The following is an 8354-nucleotide window of genomic DNA, read 5'->3' as shown; positions in this document are numbered from 1 at the left end:
ATGAATGATCTGTTCTGCATACAAGTTGAAAAGGTATGGAGACAGGACATCCCTGGCGTACACCCTTCCCAATTTTGAACCATGCAGTGTTTCCTTGCTGTGTTCTGACGACTGCCTCTTGGTTCAAGTATAAGTTTCACATTAGCATGATCAAGTGTTCTGGGATTCCCATTCTTCTCAGAGTCAGCCACAGTTTTTATGATCCACACAGTCAAATGCCTTTGCATAATCAATGAAGCACAGATATACATTCCTCTGGTACTCCCTACTTTCTGCTAAGATCCATCTAACATTAGCTACAATATCCCTAGTACCATGACCCCCTCTAAACCCAGGCTGGACTTCTGGCAGTTCTCTGCTGATGTGCTGTTCCAGTCGTTTTTGGATAATCTTCATTAGAATCTTGCTTGCATGTGAAATCAATGATATTGTTTTGTAGTTTCCACACTCTGTTGTGTCACATTTCTTTGGAATGGGAACAGGTACAGATCTCTTCCAGTCAGTTGGCCAAGTGGTTGTTCTCCAGATTTCTTGACACAACTTGGTGAGCATGTCCAGGACAGCATCTGTTAGCTGAAATACGTCAATTGGTATACCATCTATTCCTGGGACCTTACTTTTTGCTCTTTCTTTCAAAGCAGCTTGAACTTCTTCCTTCATCACCATAGGTTCTTGCTCATATGTTGTTTCATTAAATTCTTTGATATAATTCCTTTCAAACAATGACTCAGTATATTCTTTCCATCTTCATTTTGAATTTGTTCTTCAGTTCCTTGAGCTTATGAAATTCTGAATGAGTTTGACCCTTTTGGTTTTCTGACTCCATTTCCTTGCACATTTCATTGTAATAATTTGCTTTGTCATTCCGAGCTGCCTTTTGAAATCTTCCGTTCAGCTCTTTAGTATCTTGGATTCTTTGCACTCCAGTGCAATCTTCAGAGTTTCTTCTGACATCCATTTTAGTCTTTTCTTCCTCTTCTGTCTTTGTAAACTATAAGTTATAAATAAGAAAATAATATGAACACTTTTTTTGTCTGTGGATGGCAAAATAGTACAAGTCACCTGAATGAGCAGATGATTCAGACTCTTGCTTTTGCCTTAATAGTACTTTCCTGTATCTATTGCCTTTTAAGGAGGCTCTGGTAAACTTGTGAATAAAGACTTCTGATGCCAACCCAGAGGCAAGTAGTTTGTATCCACAAGCGACTACACAGGGGAAATATAGACAATCTCCTTTGGTGTGGTTTTTGAAAACCCACTGAAATGTTAGTTATGAGTCTCTTCTGACTTTATGATAATAAATTTTGCAGTTTGTTTTGTATTTTCCTACAACTCTAATGGTCCAGCATCAATTAGATATGGATAGTCACTAAACAGTTTACTATTCAGATGTATACCTGAAAGACAACTGTGAAAGGAAATCTTTGCAACATTTATCTATATATACTCAGTATGAAGGAGGGATAGCTTAAGTATTTAAGTTTACTGACTCATTAAACAATTCTAATTGTTTGACCACTTGGCCAAGTATTTAGTAATATCAGAGTTGGTGTAATATTTATAACAATGATTTCATAAAAAGAAATATATGGATGTAAATTTTGGAATAGATAAAGTATCAAGATATTAATATTCAATATAAACATTTATCTACACCAGAGTTGGACCTCAGTTGCTAAATGGACAAGATAGTTTGTCTTGTTACTGTAAGATGATACCTTTTCTATCATTCCAGTATTTATTCAATGCTGTCATTGTTGTTATGTGCCATTGAGTCAGCCATGACTCATAATGACCCTAAGCAAAATAACTCTGAACCGTGTCTTATTTTGAGCCAATCTCACTGTAACTCCAACAAATCTGCCCCTACTACACCAATCACTATGTCAATCCATCTTATCCAGTGTCTTCCTCTTCTGTATTGTCCCTCCACCCTTCCAAGCATGATGCTACTCCTCAAGGACTAGTCCTTCCTGGCAACATTTCCAAAGTTTGTGAGATAGAGCTTCAAAATCCTTGTCTCCAGAGAGCAACTTGCTTTTATCCACTTCATAACAGACCTATTTGTTTTTTCGGAAGTTCAATAGTATTGCCCAGCACCACAAATCTAAGGCATCAGTTCTTCTGTCATCCTTATTCATTGTCCAACGTTCTGATACATAGCAGGTGACTGTGAAAACCATCATCTGGAACCTTAGTCTCTAGACTGACATCTTTGCACTTCAGCATTCTTGGAAAGGTCCCTGACAGCAGATTTTCTTAATCTAATTCATCTTTTGATTTCCTGGCTGCTGGTTTCAAAAGTTTTGATTGTGGACAAAAGCAAGCCAAAATTGTCAATAATCTCAATCTTTTCTCTATCTATTGTGGTGCTACCATTTGGCCCAGTGCTGAGAATCTTTGTTCTCTTGATATTGAGATTCCATGCATATTGGAAACTGCAGTCTTTGACTTTCTGCAGCAGGCACTTCAGGTCTTTCTCAGTTTTAGTGAGCAAGGATATGTCATATGTGTAACACGATGAGTCTTCCTCCAATTCTGATGTCACATTCCTCCTCATAAAGATCAGCTTCTCAAATGACCTGTTCCACTTATAGATTGAAAAAAGTATAGAGACAGGATGCATCCTTGACATACTCCTTTCATGATTTTGAACTATGCAATATTTCCTTGCTCTGTCCTGCTTCCTGTTCAAAGTGTAGGTTTTGTATAAGCACAATCAGGTGTTCTGGGATCCCCACTTTTCTCAAGGTTATCCATAATTTGTTGTGATTCACACAATCAAATCTCTTTGCATAATCAACGAAACACGGATAGACATTCTTCTGGTACACTCTGTTTTCAGCCAAGATCCACTAATACTGGTAATGATGTCCCTAGCACCAAAACCTCTTCTAAATCCAGCCTGTACTTCTGATTTGTTCTCCACTGATATACTTTTCCAGTCATTTTTGTATAATCTTCAGCAAAATCTTGCTTGCATGTAATATTTGTGATAAAGTCCATTTTTTTAAAAAACCTGTTCCTGAGATGATTCTGAAATTCAGGTGGCATGAAATCAAAGTCATATTTTGGTTCCTATGTATTTGGTTTAATTTTCCTCTGCTTCAGCTTGAACTTGCATATGAGTAATTGGTGGTCTGTTCCACAATCAGCCCCCGGCCTAGTTTTCACAGCTGATATTGAGCTTCTCCAGCGGTTCTTTCCACAGATGTAGTCGATCTGATTCCTATGCATACCATCAGGTGAAGTCCATGTGTATAACGTGAGTTTGTGTCTCTTATAAAATGTATTTGCAATGAATAAGTCATTGATTTTACAAAATTCAATCATTCTATCTCCAGCCTCATTCCTGTCACCAAGCCCGTGTTTTCCGACTACTGATTCTTCTTCACTATTCCCAACTTTTGCATTCCAGTCACCCATTATTATCAATGCATCTTGATTGCATGTTCGATCTATCTCCGACTGTAAAAGTTGGTAGAAATCATCTATTTCTTCTTCTTTGGCTCTGGTTGTTGGTGCATATATCTGAATGATAGTGGTATTTACTGGACTTCCTTGTAAGCGTATGGATATGATTCTGTCAGTCACAATGTTGTACTTCAAGATGGATCTAGAAAGAACTTTTTTTACTATAAAGGCAACCCCATTTTTCCTTGTCTTTTCATCTCCAGAGTAATATATCATATGCTCATCAGACTCAAAATGCCCCATGCCAGTCCATCTCATCTCTCCAATGCCTAATATGTCAATATTTATGCGTTCCATTTCTTTCTTAACAATTTCTAATTTTCCTACATTCATGGCTCTCACATTCCATGTACCAATCACTAGGTTCTGCTTACAACTGTTCCTCTTCCTTTTTGTTTCCATACTTGATAGTTCTACCTAGGTTGCCCTTTCTGTTAATCTGCGTGTGTTCTGTTGTGCATAGGGTTTTCAGAGGCCTGCTATTTCAAAAGTGGGTGGCCAATCCTTCTTCCTAGTCTGTCTTAATGTGAATGTTCAGATTTAGAGGAGTATCTGACAGACAGCAATTTGTGGAGCAGTTAAAGATAAATCCCTTATTGTGGGGGTAAGCATTAGTTAAAGTGTTGACCCCACCCTTAGCCATCTAAGTTTAGCTTTTGGAAATCACCAGCCAATAAACTAGGGGTAAAAGAGAGGGAGGTCAAGGTATGGATACTATCAGATCTCTCTCTACAGACTTACTAGATACTAGCTATATACTTTTCAAAAAAACCATGTGTTCTTTAATGTGACTCATCTACAACTCTTAAAACTTGTTGTCTAATCTCCTCCCTTGTCCATGAGCACCCAATGTATGCAATGAATACCTACTATTATTTTCTCCAGGGCACTTCATTATGTTGTTGTTGTTATTGTTATGTGTTGTCAAGTCAACTGTGATGCGTAACAATCTTATGTACAACAACTCTGAACACTGCTCTATCCTGAGCCAACTTTATTCTCTCTGACACACCTATCCCCATTATCCCAGTCACTGAGTCAATCCATCTCACCCAGGGTCTTCCCCTCCTGCACTGTCCCTCCACACTCTCAAGCATAATATCCCTCTCCAAGGACTGGTCCCTCCTTGAAACATGTCCAAAGTATACCAGTTGGAGAAGCTTCAGAATCCTTACCTCCAAAGAACAGACTTGTTTCACCCTCTCCAGCACGGACTTGTTTGTACTTTTAGCAGTTCATGGTATATTCAATACTCTTCTCTAGCACCGCAGCTCAAAGGCATCAATTCTCCTTCTATCACCCCTAGTCATTGTCCAGCTTTCTGAGACATTGCCCGTAATTGTGAAAGACTATGGCCTGGAGATCAGGTGCACTTTAGTCTCTTGACTGATATTGTTGTCAATCCTGAGAGCCCTGAGAGCAGACTTTATCAATGCAATTTGCCTTCTGATTTCCTGACTGAATTTTTAACCCTACCTATACTTTTGTAGGTTTTGTATAGTTTTTGCATTGTACACCTCATTTATTCTGTTCCAGAGTGCCAACACCTCTTTACCAAGACCTTAAAGGTTTAATTATCAGTATTTATTAAATGAAATAAGCAGGTGATTAAGGAAGTTTGGAGATGCTTCAAAGTGATTTAGTTTATACATATAGAACACTTTTCAATCATTTTAGCTCAAATTAAAGTTCAACACCAAATATGAAGAAATATAATTTAGAATTTAAAGACTTTAGTTGTTGTTGTTGTCTGCTATTGAGTCAGACCCATCCTATTGCTGACCCTCCAGAGAGGATTTTCAGAGATAGTAAATCACATGGGAGAAGCTTGTCCATTTTTCACCTGGAAGGAGCTATGGTGGTTCTGTTTTAAGGAGTTGTGCTGTAACCCCAAAGAACTGAGATTTGAATCCATTAGCTTTTCCAATGGAGAAAAAGGCAATTTCTTGTAGGATATTAATACCTCTGAAACCTACTGGATGATCAGTTGTGCATAGGTTTCTGCTCATGGACATTAACATCACAACACAACACAACACATTATAACATAGCATAACATAACATAACATAACATAACATAACACATAACATAATAAATATAACATGTTTTTCACATGAAATCTTTTCCCCTTTCATAGATTTAGAAGATATTGAGCCCATTTAAAAAATAACAAAGATACTTCTGCCATAATTGAGTTGATTAATCAATGTACTTCGCTATTCACTCCTTATCCTTATCCCTTTGCTCTTATGATATTTATTTAGGAAGTAAAAATTTGTTCATTCTTCTTTTTCCTCCTTTTTGACTTTTAATATTGAAGCAAGAGTGGCATCCACTTCATAATCAACATGCCTCCGGAAACTATGGCCTTTGATAAATGATGATAGTTATAGAAAGGCTTCTGGCCTTTTGTTCATAGGGTCACTATGAATTGTGCTTGACTCAATGGCAATCAAGAACAATAATATTTGCTGATAGCATTTTTGGTCTATTTCATACATCTTTTTGTAACATTTGAGTCTTTAGATACGAAGTTTCCTGGTCTGGGAAAAGAGGGTCCTGTGCAATTTTATCCAACAGGGAAAGCGTATTTGGTCTTGGATCAATGTCAATATCTCTGTCATGCTCAAGCTCTTTGTAGTAGTCACCAGGTTCATTCATCTTTTTTTAAGTTTTCCTCTTTGTCACTGTCCTTCTATCTTTCCTAGGAAAGTCCCTTTTTCTAAGATTGATCCTGAATGACAACATGCTTAAAGGATGTGAGAGGAAGTTTCACCAAGTTTGTCTCCAAGGAGCACCCTGGCTGCACTTCACCAAACACAAACGTGTTTGTCCTTTCAGTATTCCATGGCATATTCAGGGCTTTTCCTCAAAATCAATGTTTAAAGGCACCAAGTTTTCTTGGTCTTCCTTATTCAGTGTTGACATTTCAGATATCAGAGTAGAACTACTTCGCCAATTTTCTTGACTGTAATCATGATGGAACCAAGTTTTTCATCTATGGAACTGCTGGGTGAGTATCAATCTTTAATCTTTGTTTGTGCCTTCTATCACAAACTGCTTACACCACTCAGTCTCCTAAACCAAGATTGAAATAAAAATAAAACTAAAAAAAAAAATTCATGAAAACCCTCTATTGTTAAGTCCCACCCTCTACCTCTTTCAGAAGCTATAATTCTTAATCAGAATAAATGGCCTCATCTTTCAGTTAGTAGCTCAATAGTTAATATACTATGTCACCCAAGACTCTTTAACCCAAGATCAGGGCTACTGACGTATAACTGTCATCATACAGTTCAGATGGTAGCAAGAAAGTCATTAAACATAAATATCAGCTATGGTACTTACAAAATAAACTCATTGTTTTCAGAATCATGATTTTTAAAACAAACTTTTATAGAGGTTTTAGAGTTTGAATCCATTTTTTAGACCACATTCATGCAAAACTTATATCTTGACGAAGAGACTGTTACATGAATGGAACAAAGAAATACTACTACATGGTTTACAATTAAGAAAAGGAAAAAATAAGAAAAGCATATGTTAGCATTGTATCCTCTTTCTATACTTATTCGATCTGTATATTGAGCAAATTATTAAAAACACTGGAGTCTGTGAAGAAATATGGCACCAGGATTGGAGGGAGACTCATCAATAATCTTTGTTATGCAGAAGACACAATCTTGCTTACTGAAAGTTAAGAGGACTTGAAACATTTGCTACAGAAGATCAAAGACTACTGCCTTCAATATGAATTGCATCTCAATGTCAAGAATGCAAAAATTTCCAACACTGAAATATAGGCAACATCATAATAGATGGAGAAGAGTTTGAAATGATCAGTGATTTCTGCTTACTTGGGTACCAACAATCAGGAAATCAGGAGACACGTTTTACTGAGAAAGTCTGAAGTCAGGAAACCCCCTAAATTACTGAGAAGCAATGATGTTAATTTGAGCACTAAGCTGCACTTTATTTAGACCATCACTTTTCAATCACTTGCTGTGCTACTGAGAGCTGGACAGAATGAATAAGAGTAACAAAAGAAGAACTGATGTCTTTGAGTTGTGATATTGGAGAAGAGTGCTGAATATTCCATGGACTACCTAAAGAACTAATACATATAACTTGAAGAAGGTCCAGTCAGAATGATACTTGGAGACAAAGATGATAAACATCATCTCATGTACTGTGGGCATGTTGCTGTTGTTTTTGTTAAGTGCCATAGTGTCAAGGCTATTTCTTTGGCGAGGCACATCATGCTTGGGAATATGGAGGGATGGTGAAAGAGAAAAAGATCCTCAAACTGGCGGACTGGCACAGTGATTGCAGCTATGGATTGAAGTATCAGATTGTAAGGATGGCACAGGAGAGGACAGGGTTCTGATCTGTTGTTTGTTTATAGAGTCACTGTGAGTTGTACTTCACTTGATGGAACCCATCAACAAGAAGTTAGGAGAAAAATGATGAGGAATCTCCTCCCATAAGAAAACATGCTGAAGGGTTTGTTCATAATCAATGACACAAAATAACAAATTTGATTTTGTGTAACCCTTTCAGTTTTGTTTTCTAAAGAGTTCTATCAAAATTAATATTTAATCATATAATTAGCATTTTATGGATTGAAGGGCAATATCAAGAAAACAAAGATTCTTACCACTAGGCTGATTGGCAGCATCATAAAGGATCGTGAAGAGATTGAGATTTTTAACAGCTTCAATTCACTTGGCTCAAGAATCAACACTCTTGGCTCTAGCAGCCAGAAAATTAAAAGACATATTGAGTGAATGTACCATAATTTCTCAATCCATCCATTTGTAGTTGGAAATTATGGGACATTCACAAAAGGGAATACTATGCAGCACACAAGAGCAGTAAC

This window comes from Elephantulus edwardii, unplaced genomic scaffold (genome assembly GCF_000299155.1).
Source record: "Elephantulus edwardii isolate Elephantulus edwardi_28Jun2011 unplaced genomic scaffold, EleEdw1.0 scaffold00203, whole genome shotgun sequence".
Taxonomy (NCBI): Eukaryota; Metazoa; Chordata; class Mammalia; order Macroscelidea; family Macroscelididae; genus Elephantulus; species Elephantulus edwardii.
This window is presented reverse-complemented; position numbering follows the sequence as displayed.